A 14,864-nucleotide genomic window follows, 5' to 3' on the forward strand; every position below is an offset into this window, starting at 1 on the left:
GAATGCTTTCAGAAAACATCTCCTAGCCATTGCAAGATACAAGTATACTGTTTTTATTGCTGTTTATCCGTCTCCATGGGGACACGAGAACCAAATACAGAGTTGCTTCTGCAGTCCCACACTTATGTCATTTTCTCAGTTGCTAGTATTATGTTGATCTCCATCTCCCAAATCCAGTTTCTGCTTCATTTCCAATGTACTCCTGGTTCATCTAGTCAACTCTTATGCTTTTTTCCAACTCTCAATCATTTTCCATGGAAAAGGTTTCACTGACACAGTCTCTCTGTGAACGTTATTACCAGAAGAACAAGGAGCAGAATCTCCATCTATTTCATAAGTTCCCATTTTTTGGGCAAACTTTTGTACTTCCGTCTCAGCATACTCTACAACAAAAAATGATTTTGTCCCTCCAAGAAAGAATATTATGAAAATAGCTGGGTACAGTGGCTTGAATTTCACACCTGCTTCTAGACATTCCATGATTAGGGGAATAAAATTCACCCCTCTTCTGACTGATATGCAGTGAGTAATCATTTTCCATAAATACTCTACGGTCTCCAACTTTTAGTACTTTGTCCTTCTGCCACAGTTTTGTCAGAATCACCTCCATCTGCTGGTAGGATATTGCACCTTTATTATTAAAGGTCTAGGTTGCTTTTTCATGGCAAGGTTTGGAGCATACACAGTGTGCTCTATCAGTCAACAACTCCTGCTATGGAATTCTAGTCCAGTTGTTTATTTGTGCTTTCATAAAATTAATACAGTCTGTTCCTTCCAGCTTCTCTGATAGTGCAGAATATCTCATGTTTTCCCTATATGCTCCATCCTGCAATTGTATTACTTTTTGAAACACCTCTTCTTGAACAGTGTCATATTCAGGCAGCCTTTGCTTCATTTCAACTTCTGATTTTTGCAGTTTAATCACCTCATCTGAATATTTTTTTAAAGCTTCCTCCATTTTTCCAGCCTTTTGTTATTTGAGTTAATATACTCTTCCAGTGTTTCATTTATTTCAGTCAGCTCTGAGTACATTTGACTTATTTTTTCCTCTAGATTACTGTAAGTCATGTCTTGCACCAAAACTGGAGCTTGCACTACTTTTTGGAAAACAGGTGCAGAATTCTTCCCCATCAGTGTTTTTTTCCTTACCTTTTATGATAGAAATTCAGAAAAGCTAAAAGAAAATCAATTTTGCTGGCGGATATCCAGGCAGTGAGTGTACTTACTAGTCAGTTACTAAACTTTACCCAAAAATATGTGTGTATTGGCTGTCTCTTCTGAATTTCTGTTTTCACACAGGAAGAGCTGAAATTTAAGCTGTTACTCAATGCACAGTCATCTTGGAAATCTAGTTATTAGACATCTTGGGAGAAAAGCCTTTTTAATCAACTTTTCACACAGCTGTTTTGGTTGCCTTTTACATGCAGTAATGTTTAACTGTCACAATTAAGTAGGGATATTTTGTGTATGCTTCTGCCACAAGTAGCGTTTTAATTAAATGGATGGTTATGTACTGTAAGAGGCACTTCAACCCATACTAATGATCTCCTTTAATAGTCAGATTACATTGCTTGGTGTAATGTTTGAAGGAGACTTTTTGTCTCAGCTAATTTGCGTGCATTTTTATTTTATTTTATTTGCCCTTGTAGATTTGATAGTCCCACTAATGGCCTGTTTTTCAGGGGAGACCCACAGTGGTATTCTTAATGACTAGAAATTTTGCCAGGGATGTGGGGAACTTTTAATCTTTTCAGCAAGTGCCCTGATGTCTTTACATTTACCTGAACTATCACCAACTCATGCAGATGGGTCTTCTGTTTTGCATCTCATCTGAAGGAAGGTCCACTGAGGAGTGCATCACCATCTTCATGAAACTAGGCACAAGAAGATCCTGTCTGCCAAAATAAAAGACGTCCTATGGTACCAAAGGAAGGAATTGATGAGTAATAAAGGAGAGTTACCAGAACTTTAAAATATTTGATAGAATTGTTTCATGCTGGTGAGGCACCATACTTCCATTTTATATCTACATAATAGCTGCAGCTGCATACCCACCTCTCACCTGCAGAAGGAATGTAAAGCAATTTCTTAAGGGAGTTTTACCCCTCAGGACCACAAACAGGTCAATCGTATAACTCTGGAATGCTCATTATATTCCAGAGAAATTTGACACATATTTGATCCAGCATGTTCAGCTGGCATAGTTTTTGTTGTTGAAGTATTTTTTGTGGCATACATTTCAGCCAGGAAGATCTCAAGAGTTGTAGTCTCGCTTGTGCAAGGAGCCCTACTTGGTTTTCCACTCAGTTGCATTATGCGCCAATCCCTGTCTTATGACAGTGGTCATGACATCGGTGGCCTAGAGCCAGGCTCTCCATCTTCCAGTGCTTTTTTCCCCAAAACACAGCTTAAGAGGAAAGGATCTTTCACTGCACAGATGTTCACAGGCATTTGATGTATTAACTGGGTAAGTCAAAGGTGTACACAAATACTACTCTGCTGTGTGTAGCCTTTACAGAAAATAAATGTCCTACCCATTTTGAAGTAAGAACATTTTGAAATGGATATCTCACTGTATTGTTTTCTGCCACAAATTCAGTGGCTGCATGGGAAGGCAAGATCACACTCCATTAGAGGCATCACTACCATTGTAGCCTTTCTGAAAGGGAGTCTCAACTTTTGACATTTTGGAAGTGTTCACATTGTCATCAGTTCTTAAAAAAAAAAAAAGGCCACACATTGCATCCAGAGCTACAGTACAGTTTGCTGGTACAGTTCTGATGAGAATATTGCTTTCATTGTACTCAAGGCTACCAACCACCCAAAGAATGCTCAAGGAACACTAATCTTCCCTGAAGATATGACTGCAGCAGTGACTTACATGAGTGTTTTCAACTTAAGATAGTTGTAAATGTCTGTAATAACATAACTGCTCCAGTGCAGTTTCCCACTTGGCTTTTGTTTGCACCTGGGATATAAGGGACTTGGGTCAGGTGTCCCTTTAGTCCTCCCCCTTCTCATTTCTTTTATTTGGTTTTGTTTGTCTTTTTTTCTCCTTCCAATCAAACCATTTGAGCTCCCTTGCATATTACCAAGGTGAGAGCCCTATCAATAGTGCATACTGTACTATTTTCTCATTTTCCAAACTGGTCTTGTAGCCTTTCTCAGTCTGTGTGCATGTTTGGAGGGGTCAAGAAAGAACAGAGCATGGTCAATCGTGCATCTACCTTTATATTTAGATGTGGAGACCTCTGTTTGGCAGGAGACATACAGTTGGTGTATAAGGATAAGGGATTAGTTCTGAAACTTTGGCTATATGAATACTCTGCCTGTAGAGGATATTCCTGAAGAGTGACAGCAGCAGTTACTATTTTTCAGCATCTACAGTTAAGGTAAGGTGATGACACAATTGCACTTTGTCGGTTGAATAAATTCAAGCCAATATATTTAATACAGAGATATTTAATTTACTTCAAGAGGCAACAGCCACCGCTGTTTTCCTTTTGATGGACTTTACAACAAAACTGATTAATACACAGAGAGACCCACCAAACATCACAAATTAATTCATTTTGTTAAACACTCTTTGATTTGGATTCTGAGTCAGTTGAAAGACGACTGTTGGTTACATTGTTTCTGTCCATGGATTGCATGTTACTGTCTTTGCTTCCAAGTCCCAAATGAGTTTAAAAATTCAGTTCACTTTCATGACAGGTTAGTCCATTTTTGTTTCTTTTGTAAGTTGTTTTTTTCCCTGTCAATGTCCTGCTTTTATTTTTGTCAGGAAATGTAGAAGTTCATGATCAGACTGTATATAGAAACTGCCAACCAACCAACAAGGTACCATAGTTTTGTTTAGGTTCAACCCACTGTCAGGCATTCTTTTTCAACTACAGTGAATTATTTGTATTTCATAAAACCTTTGCAGGAAGGTGTCTAAAATTTGCTGCTCAAAAAATATCAGCATTTTGACTTCCCGCATGGCTACACACTGATCATCAAGTTGATTGGAGTTCTCCCACTGTGAAAAATAAAAAATAAAAAAAAAAAAAATACCCCAATAGAGGCTACCATTTTGGATGAAATTCTTTACGGGGGTAGTAAGTACTCTTACTGGATAGCAATAAAAAAAATCAGGAAATTAAGAAATCAACCAGAAAAAGAGAAGAAGAAAAAAAAAACTGAAGAATCTTGCAGTTGTTTAGCAAAAAGCATTTCAAGTTTCAGCTTTGGTACAGGAGATTGCTACCAATAATTTACAGGAAAAAATAAATGTACTCAAGTAGGAATACATATATAAAATCAACTAATAAAAAGGCTGGAAAATAGCTTTAACTACCTACTGATAAAACTGTAAGAATCAGAGGATGAAATGGAAAAAAAAAGGTGGCTGAGCATGGGTCTTCTCAAGATTAGCTCCTTCAAAAAATAATGTTAGAATAGCAAATGTGCAGAAAAGCGCCTGAGATTTTCTACTGTACTAGAAAAACTGGAGGGAACATACTGCTTTAATTTTATGAAAGTGCAAATAAGCAGCTAGACTGGTGCTGCACAGCAGGACTTGTTACTTGAGAAGGGCACAGTGTGTGTGTGTGTGCTCCAAATCTTGCTATGAAAAAGCAGCCAACACCTCTATTACTAAAGATGTAATCCTACCTGAGGAATGAGGTGTTCTTGACATAATTGTGGCGGAAGGGGAAGTATTAAAAATGGTAACAGCACTGCATTTGTGGAAAATGGATGTTCACTGAACAGCAGGCAGAACATAAGTAAGTTTGAACCAGCAATCTGAAAAGTTTGAGGGGCAGTTGTGAGACTCATGCTACTGTATCCAGCTTTATTCAGAATATGTTTGTCCTGAAGGATCAAAGACATATTTGGATGTAAACTGGCCTAGTAGGAAGTTCAATTTTTAACCAATAAAGACAGAGTCAGCGAGCAGAAGAGGATTGCACTTCTTATTCTACTGACAACAACAAAGCACATACGGAGACTTTGAATCCCTTTTCATTGTTCCAAAAGAAAATTCTTGAGTCATAGAGGACAGAAGAGCTGATAAGAACCAGGACTACGTTTCACTTGAAACAGTGACTGTTGGGAGATTAGACCAGCACTGTGAAATTGGTGAATAAATAGGAAACTTTAAAGCATTGATCCTTTTAGATGTAGGAACAGACGTGAAATATGGCTTTGCAACATGTGGCTGAAGAAATTCTAGAATTTTGTCGTCTGTTAAACTGGCAGTTTGACTGTTAAATGTATACCCTGCTTTGCATTAATATTTAAAAGGGTATTGAAACTAAGTAAGACAGGTTTGGTATCAGTATGTGTATGAACATTTTATCATGTAAATTGCATATTATATTGTAAAACAATCTTGTAAAGTGTGCAGTTTGTGATGCTTTTAGGTATGCGATCAGTGACTGCTCAGTATGGTAAAGATGTTAAAGCAAGTCTTTACTTAGTTGTAAGGTATCTAGGCTTTACATTGTAACAAAGAAAAGCTGGGCAGAATCAAGTTAATATGTCGTGATCTTGGGTTGCTGGAGTGAGAGATTTAAATGTGTATTGATTGCATTAACTAAGATAATTTCCTGTTTTTATTTATGTAAATATCTTTTAATAAGGTCCTTTGTTTAAGCTAAAGACCAGCTTTGTAAGTGAATAGGTTTGAAAAATAAGATAAATGGATGGAAGGCATTGAAATTGCAGTTTGTTCTTATTTCCATAATCATTTGCTGCTTTTTTGTTATTAGCAAAGGATTTCAGTGGCAAACAAAGTCTACAGTTGCAGGCAATTAATCATAAAAGGACTGAACAGCATGTTCTGATTGACACTTTAAAACATTCTTTCATGTATCTGGAAAATTGCTAGCTGTTTTTTTCAGTGCTAACTGCTTTTACTTGGACATGAGAAGTCTGCAGGAGTAAGTAATCATGAGAGGTATAAACACTGTCTGATGAGGGAAGTGTATAAAGTACAATGTAATTAACATTTCAAGGTATATTGGAAAGCAGTTCTCTGAAAAATAAATGAAGTTTGAAATTGTGATACGTGAATAACTTACTCAAGTAATTGCCTCCCAGTAATGTAATCCTAGTACTTTAAATGTATTATGTTAAATGCATTATTTAAAAGTAGACGGTGCACTTTTTTTGGGGGGCCAAAATTTAATCTTTTATTGAAAGTGGGCCGGCTGTTTTTTTTTTCTCATCTGGGAGGGGATCAGAGATAAGGAAATAACAGCAAAAAGTGTAAGGGAGAAAACCTTTCTTTTATATTAGGTAGTATTTCTGAATGCAGACATCAATTTGGAGCAACCACTTCTATCTGGAAGGTTAAGCATCTTTTGAAAATCTACGTAGTTTTCTGTGCTTGTTCTAAGCTAAGATGATGGAGGTATTTCAAATCTATATTTTTAATTAAAGCAAAAAGTCTTAAAATGTCAAATAGGTTCAAAACAAAATGAGAAGCAACTGCATGAGATCAGCCTACCAGTCAAAGTGAGCATGTAAACTAAAAGCTGGAAACGTACATTCAAAACCACTGTAATGTATAGTAGGTGGGAGTAATAACTTTCTGTCATAATGACCATTCTGTCTATATTATGAAATGTATAGTGTTGGAAAGAAATAGTAATGTAGCAGGAGACATATTTGGATAACAATGAGCATGTGAATTTGACTAAGGAGTGGAGATTTAGCAGAATATCAGATTCAAAGGAAAATGGTAGTAATACTAATTGCTAGATTTCCAGTAGCGGTAGAAGTTGCACAAAAGATTATAGCGGTAGATTTGAGGTAATAAGGGTTATTTGGCAAAGGAAGAGTATTATGCTGGCATGAAATGTGTATTCCACCTAAAACTGCTATTATGGAACTTATGAGAATTTTGGGAGAAATAATAAGCTTTCAATAGGGAGTATTATTTATGGCGGGGGACCGTAACCTGATTTCCGATAGAGAGGAAGTATCGGGGGGGGGGGTCTATATTATTTTGTTGAAAACTAGTCACAGAGATTGGCTGTTCATCAAATGCAAAGCACTGAACAGCCGCTCATCGAATGTTCAAATCAGTGAAAATTTTTCAAAGGGAAGGGCGTTAGTTGGCCATCATTAGAAATTTGCCCTTTTCCCCACTGTAGTGTGATCACAGATTTGGTAAATGTAAGTGGGGGGCATAGCCCCCCCCCACCTTGGTGGGTTTGAAATAATGCAGTTTGTGTGATGGACAAATCATTCTCTTCCCTATGAAAAACATTCTCTGATGTGAAAGTTCGATGAACGGTTGTTTGTTGCTTTGTGTTCAAAGCAGACATTTGCTGTAATTAGTCTTTGACAAAATAATATAGACCCCATCAGGGAGGACTAAGGGGAAATAAGGCAAAAGGGTGGATCTGTGAAGAAATGTATGAAAATGTTTGGCATAGATGATGTGAATTCCCCAAGGTACAAAAACCAAGGCTAGAATGAATAGAAATTATATCTCACATGAGCATGCTTATTTAATTAAAAGCTTTACCACCCATCCACTAACTATTTCAGATCATGCACAAATTAAAAAAAAAAAAGTAAGGAGGATGCTGGTTAATGAAGTAAAATGAGGCACTGTCACTTTCCCACTTAACTTTACGTTCATAGGTGTTTACTAGGCTAATGACCACAGTGGCCTTTTTAAGCCATGCATCCCAAATCTCTGACAAGTTCTGAGAATCAGCTTTCAACAAGGAATATTATTTAAGGCTGGGGACTGTAACCTGGTTTCCAATAAAAATCAGGTTACAGAGAGATGGGTTTTAGGAATTGGTAGTGGAAAGGATTCGAGCATTATCAAAAAACATGGGGCATCCATTTAGAAAGGATCACTAGTGAGTGGGATGAAATGAAAATGGAGTTTAGAAACATGGTAGAAATAGGACAAAAATCCTGGAAAAAAACAGGAATTATTTAGAAGCTTTGACTTAAAGTAATAAGTCATGGGCATTCAGAATTGTCATATAGTTGAAACACCTGATGTTCATAAGGGTCATTTGCATATATCCCATGTGCCTCTGATACAAGAGGTTTGAGAGGTCACTCTGGAATTTCTAGCTTGGCTGGAGTTTTCATCTGTATGTATTAAGACAAGTCCATTAATCATTCACTCATTGTCATTCTTGTTCAGTCAGTATATATATATATATATATATATATATATATATATATATATATATATATATATACACACACACATACATATACGTGTAAGGAGTAGAGTAATAAAAAAAATCCATTAATCCTTATTTCAGAACCAAGAAAGAATCACTACTGACTTGGAAGAATGTAATGAGTTACCAATATCCCCATAAACTGACTAATAAATCTAAATTAGGCAGCTTGCCACAGGTGAAGAGCATCTTATACAACCAATGAAATATTAAAATTTCAAAAATTATTTGCTAATGACAAGAGGAAATGTACAAAGAACACCAAAGCCAATGGAAAATTATATACTGCACCTCAGCTTCCTTAGTGAAATGATTGGCTAATATTGTCACCAACCCCAATCACAGAATGAGATCATGCAACTTCTCTTAAATAAGACACACTCCACAAAAATAATGAAGCTTCTCCCATTTTCACATACAGTTGTCCATAAATAAATATTCAAACAAAGGATATTAACGCTGTCATTAACTATCATTTCCCATTCATTCAGAGTCTCATGAAATATAATTTATTGCCATTGACTAACAGACTTCATGCTGTATATGCATATTGGAACAGAATGGTCAGCCATGGGTATTATTATTATTAGACTAGAATATACTTATCTCGGCAAATATTGCTGCATAAAATCATCTTCTGTGATCTTATTCTGAAGATGTTGTCAAAAATTAGTTGGTTACCATGACCATTCGCTTCTTACTTCTGCGAGACTAATCCAGCTACATATCAGGATTATAAAGTAATCCAATGAAATGACGGGCATGGAATCCATCTATGTATCACAAATGTCTTTTCAATCTCCTGGTCTTTAAGGCTGGTTTAAGTGGATAGCTGGTGTTCAGACCTGGATATCTATATGGCTGTAACTTACTGATCCATGCTGCTTCTTCCAACTCAACAATACTGTCAGTGTCACCCCCTCTATTATTTTTATTAATTATAGTTAACACTCTAACATGAAAGCAGTGTCTTGGATTGTAGAAAATATGCTTGACCAAGGGGTTCTTCTGATCCTTTAATCTTCTGTCACCGACATGCTTGGAAATTCTTTCTTTAAACTGCCTGGTCATTTTCCCCATATAGAAACAGTTGCAAGCATCACATGTAGCTAGATAGATCACATTTCTGGTGGTGCAATCCGCATAGGAATTAAAATAATATTCCTTCCCTTGGATCAAATGTATAAAAATCCTTTCAGTTGTGATATACTTGCAGCTTGTGCATCTACGACAGGGAAAGGTAGCTTTTTGAAATGAAATGCTCTTATTTTCCTTGCTTGCATCATTACAAAGAATTTGCTTCAAGTTCCTATTCTTTCTGTAGGCAAAGCAGTCTGCCAAAGAGCTTATTTGGCCTAATGGTGAGTTGCTCTGACTTTAATGCACAGGGTTCTGGGTTCAATACTTGGTAGTGTCGTCTTTGTACCTTGCCAAGCACATGCAGCAGTTGGAGAGACCACAGAGGTTCCTGAACAGGAAAATCCAGAGTCTCAAACATCTATCCTATACAGATAGGCTAAAAACTCTGTCACTCTACTCCATCTCATACAGACTGCTCAGAGGTGACCTGTGTCTAGCATACAAGACCATTTCAGACCCAGCCTTGATGGAGTTGCTGCATATCCGTAAGACAAACGTCACTCATACAACCCTTATGCAAGGCCTTAACCTGGTCTGTGACATTAATATAATTTGTTGGCAGGATAGATTTTTGTCCCAATGACTCCCCCCATCTGTGGAATAGACTCCCTGTCCATGTCGAGCAGAGTACCTCTTTAAGAGAAACCTGGACGATTGGATGGGAAACAGAAAATACACCTCTGGGATCCCACCTGTGTCCCTGCCGGACAGGGGAAGCAGGTGCTGACTTTGAGGGAACATGGGCAAAATTCTTGGCTAGGCTTATAAGGGCCTCTGGGCCAATAGCCTAGTATCATCCTATGAACCATGCCAACTATATCCCTGACTTTCTCATCAGAAGTAAGTATTTTCCAGTTGTCCTTGATTATATAACATATATTTCTCATATCGTTGTTATACTTAAAAATCATCCTGATATTCTTTCTTCTCTTTGTTTACTCATAGAGATCATGTCATCTCTATATAAATATGGTTTGCCTTCATCTCGCCTTCTTCCTTCCACATAAGATTGTACATGCTGTACTTCTTTCAAAGCATATCCTCTTTGTGTGAAGTTATCAATCTTTAACTGATTAGCTTCCTTGTATTCTTGTTCTTTAGTATGAAGCCTGGATATTCTCAAAAGCTGTCCCTTTAATATATTTTCATGTACATGCCTGGGATGAATATTAGATCTGTGAAAAATAGCTTCTCCAACAATCTTTCCTATATATATATATATATATATATATCACCATTAGCCTCTTTTTTTCAATCTTATATCTATGAAGTCAATAACATTTTAATCATATTTAAGTGTAAATCTGAGAAAGTCTAGTACTTTCCATATATGCATGAAACAGCTGGAGTTTCTTCACATCACCATCCCATAGGATGTATATGCATTATCTACAAAACGTTTATATAATTTTAAGTGCATGCTGAGGGGGTTATTGGGCAATATATGCAAATCCACCCAGTATGCCAACACTAGGTTGGCATAACTGTTTGCACATAGTGTTCCCATTGTACATATATTCGTTCTTCAAACATGAAGACATTATGTTTATATATTCGTTCTTCAGACATGAAGACATTATATTTATATATTCGTTCTTCAAACATGAAGACATTATATTTATATATTCGTTCTTCAAACATGAAGACATTATATTTATATATTCGTTCTTCAAACATGAAGACATTATATTTATATATTCATTCTTCAAACATGAAGACATTATATTTCAAAATTATGCCCATTAATGTGCAATTTAAATCAATCCTATTTGCCTCAAAACTGCTGACCTTTTGTAGATATACTCTCAGGGCTGTCAGCCCATATTAATTGGGTATGACTGTAAAAAGACTTTGAATGTTCATGGTTACCATTAAGTAACCTTTTCTTTCACATTCATTAATTTCATATTCATTTAACATTCTTAGAAAGTGTTGAGTATCCCTAAGGACAGTGGGTGTCATTGTTAGAACTCCTTTCAAATAATATTCAACAAATATGGAAGTTGGTTCATTGACCCATCCTGCTCCTGCAACAATGGGACGCATCAGAGGATCTTTAAGATCTTTGTGTATTTTAGGCAAACATTTATAACTCTGTATTCATGGATGGGTCACATTAAGGTAGTCATACAATTCTGCTGAGATCTTATTCTCTTCTTTAAGTTCATATAAAATAAGTCTAAAGTTTTAATTTTCTCCACATGTCTCATGTTAGTAAGTTCATATACATCATCTTCTTCTAGTAATTTCTGTACCTTTATCCTATAATAAGATTTATTCATGAGGACAATCCCACCTCCTTTATCGGTAGGTCTCATCACTAAATCATTATTATTCTGTAGCTCTTTTAAAGCTTCTCTTTCCATCTTACTTATGTTGTGGAAACAATGTAGTTTATTGGATAGGAGAAGTTTAGATATTTCCTGTTTACATACATTAATAAACGTGTCTACAGTTACATTATTTTGAGGTATAAAGGTACTTGGTTTATTAAATGGAGTATATTCTCTATTCATTTCTTTATACATAGTCTTCAGCATAATGTCTCTACCAAACATTTTTAAGCTCACTGTAACATCATTCAATTTTGTATTCTCAGCTGGAATAAAATGCAGTCCATTATCTGACACCTTAAGATGATGTTCATTTAATTTCACTTCAGATAGAGTAAAGACAAGACTGTCATTTGTTAGTTCATTTAACATTTCACTCTCCTTTCTCTTGAGGAATCCCTCCCTTTCTTATTCTGCTCATAGACCTTGGTTTTCTCTGGTTCCAAGTTTCTTTTATTTGGAGCGGTAACACTAGAAAAAATGAGGGGACAATGGATTTAATTTTTGGCCTGGCCCCTTGAAGGTTTGATGTTGAAGTTTCCTTCTGCTCACTGGCTCCCAAGTTTGGCGTTACTCTCATTATGTCTTGTTGTAAATGAATAGGGTTACTTTCACTGCTCACATTTCAAAGATTCTCTTGTTCATGTAAAGAATTTATTCTTCTGCCTTCAATCGTTCTCTCCCGTTTCCATACAAAAACATTACCTTTACTGAAGTCCAGATAATCCCTTTGTAATTTCTTAGTTTTTATTTGCTCCAGCTTATGATCATAAAGGGAAATCCTGGAATAGATTCCATCCAATCTATTAATGTACATTTCTGAACTAAATCTACCTTCAGTTTCCTTTTGCTGCCATTCTGTTTCATGAATTAATTCACTTTCTCCGGTTTGGACTAATCAAATAAGAGATGTTCAGTCCTGGGACCACTCTTGTTTGGCATCTACTTCTCTGAAGTACAGGCCAACACTAAGGGACTCTGGCTAACAAAATTTGCGGATGACTGCAAACTGGGGGCCATTACTGAAACCCCAAATGATGTGGATATTCTACAAAAGGGCCTTACAGAAACAGATGCTTGGTGCCAGAGCCATGGGCTCAAGCTCAATGCCAAGAAATGTATAGTTATCCCCTATGGGAAAAAACATGTACCCATGAATTACCACATAGGTGGCAGTACACTAAGCACCGAAAGTGTGATAAGAGGTTTAGGGACACAGGTGGACAGTGGTCTCACCTTCGATAACCACTTTGCCACAACAGTCAGGAAATCCTTCTGTGTGGCACATCTCATCACTAAAGGCTTTTCATCCAGAAAAAAGGAGGTCATTGTCCCACTGTACTCATCCCTCATTAGACCCATTATAGAATACAACGCCCCATTTGGTATGTAGCTATCAAGACGTCTGCAACAACTGGAAAGGCCGCAGAAATACCTCACTAAAAGAATCACAGGCCTTAAGCAGATGCCCTATGCTGACCGTCTAAAAAAACTTCACCTATACCCTGCCGTATATCATCTACTCACTGGCGATCTCTGCTTAACATACAAGGCCATGTCAAACCCAGAGCTGATGGACATGCTACACTTAAAGAAATCCCAATCCCTCAGAGAGACATGCTGCAGTGATCTAAACCTTGTCATCACAATGAACAAAACATGCTGGAGGGATAGGTTCTTGACCCAGAGACTCCCCAGACTCTGGAATAGACTGCCCATACATGTCAAGCAGAGCGCCTCTTTGGCCCTCTTCAAAAGCAACTTTGATGATTGGATGGGAGATAGGAAATTCACCCCGGGGATCACGTCAGTTGCCCTGCTAGACAGGGGTCCAGGGAAGTAAATACTGTTGGAAGAAATGGCCAGGGAATTGCTATGGCTAGGCTTGTGTAGGTCCTAGGGCTGATAGCCTAGTACCAAAATATGAATCATATAGCCAAAACTTGTTTCTAAATTCAGACTTTGCCATTTTTTCATGAACTCCACATTCTTCCGCCCCTGTGTAGGCATAACCAAAACTCTCAGACCTCTTGGAACTATTTTATAATGAAGGCATCCCTCCAAATGGAGCCGTTGCCATTGCAGTCTTTTTAATTGATATAAATTCCTCTCAAGTTCTTTCACTTTTGGGTAAAATGCATGTAAGTTCATCGCACCTTCATTGCCATTTTGGCCCACATCACCCAAGTTGTTAAAATCTAGATGCATAAGGGATTCACCATGTTGTCGCAACAAATTCTTACTTAATTCCCTTCTGTCAGTATGCCGTTATAGGAAATTACTTGAAGCTAATCTGATGAGATCGTACCAATGAGCTTCCTTCTTTTCTGATATTTGTGTTTTAATTTTATGAATGGACATTGATTGCATGATAATGAAGATAATTTTTTGATTGGATCTTAGGACTTTAAATTATGTTCTACTTCTTTTCGGCTTTTCCTGGTTAGGGGGTCACCACAGTGGATCACCTGTCTGCTCATGATCGGCAGTGGAGTTTTACAGTGTTGAGTTGCCTGTCTGTTGCCCATCCTTCCACAGAAGGTGCACACATGCACACGCTCATGCCTAGGACCAATTTAGAGTGTCCAATCCACCTACAGCATGTCTTTGGGATGTGGGAAGAAACTGGAACACCCAGAGGAAACCCACGCAACCACAGGGAAGGCATGCATACTCCACACAGAAGGCACCCCAGCCAAGGATCGAACCAGAGAACCTCTTGCTGTGAGGCAGCAACACTAACTGCTGCAGCACCGCAGCTGCCCTAGGACTTTAAATTATGTTAATGCATTTTAGTGGATAGATCTGATGAAGGGTTGTAAGAAACCAAAAGTGGTTATCTTGGTTTTGGAACAAGTGCAATTTATTAAAGTTTTTATTTTTCATCTCATCGGTTTTTGTTGTTATCTTAAACGTTCTTTTTATATGTGAAAGTGTAGTAATCTGGCTGTGTTGGTGGTCTTTGCTTTCCTGATACTTTTAATATATGTAACATTCACTCTAAAGTTTTGCATTGTCATTCTGAAGAAGTTCTTGTTATCATAACGAAAGCTTAATTGAATCTATCCTGAGCCTCAGTGTTTTTATTTATTTCACAGTCGGATTGTTATTTCACTGCAGTTTACTGAAGTTTATTGTGTTATAGTACTAGTTCTTCATAGCGACGGTTATTAGTGTGTGTGTG

Source organism: Protopterus annectens, chromosome 12.part0 (genome assembly GCF_019279795.1).
Source record: "Protopterus annectens isolate FY-2018-M chromosome 12.part0, PAN1.0, whole genome shotgun sequence".
In the NCBI taxonomy this organism is placed as follows: domain Eukaryota; kingdom Metazoa; phylum Chordata; order Ceratodontiformes; family Protopteridae; genus Protopterus; species Protopterus annectens.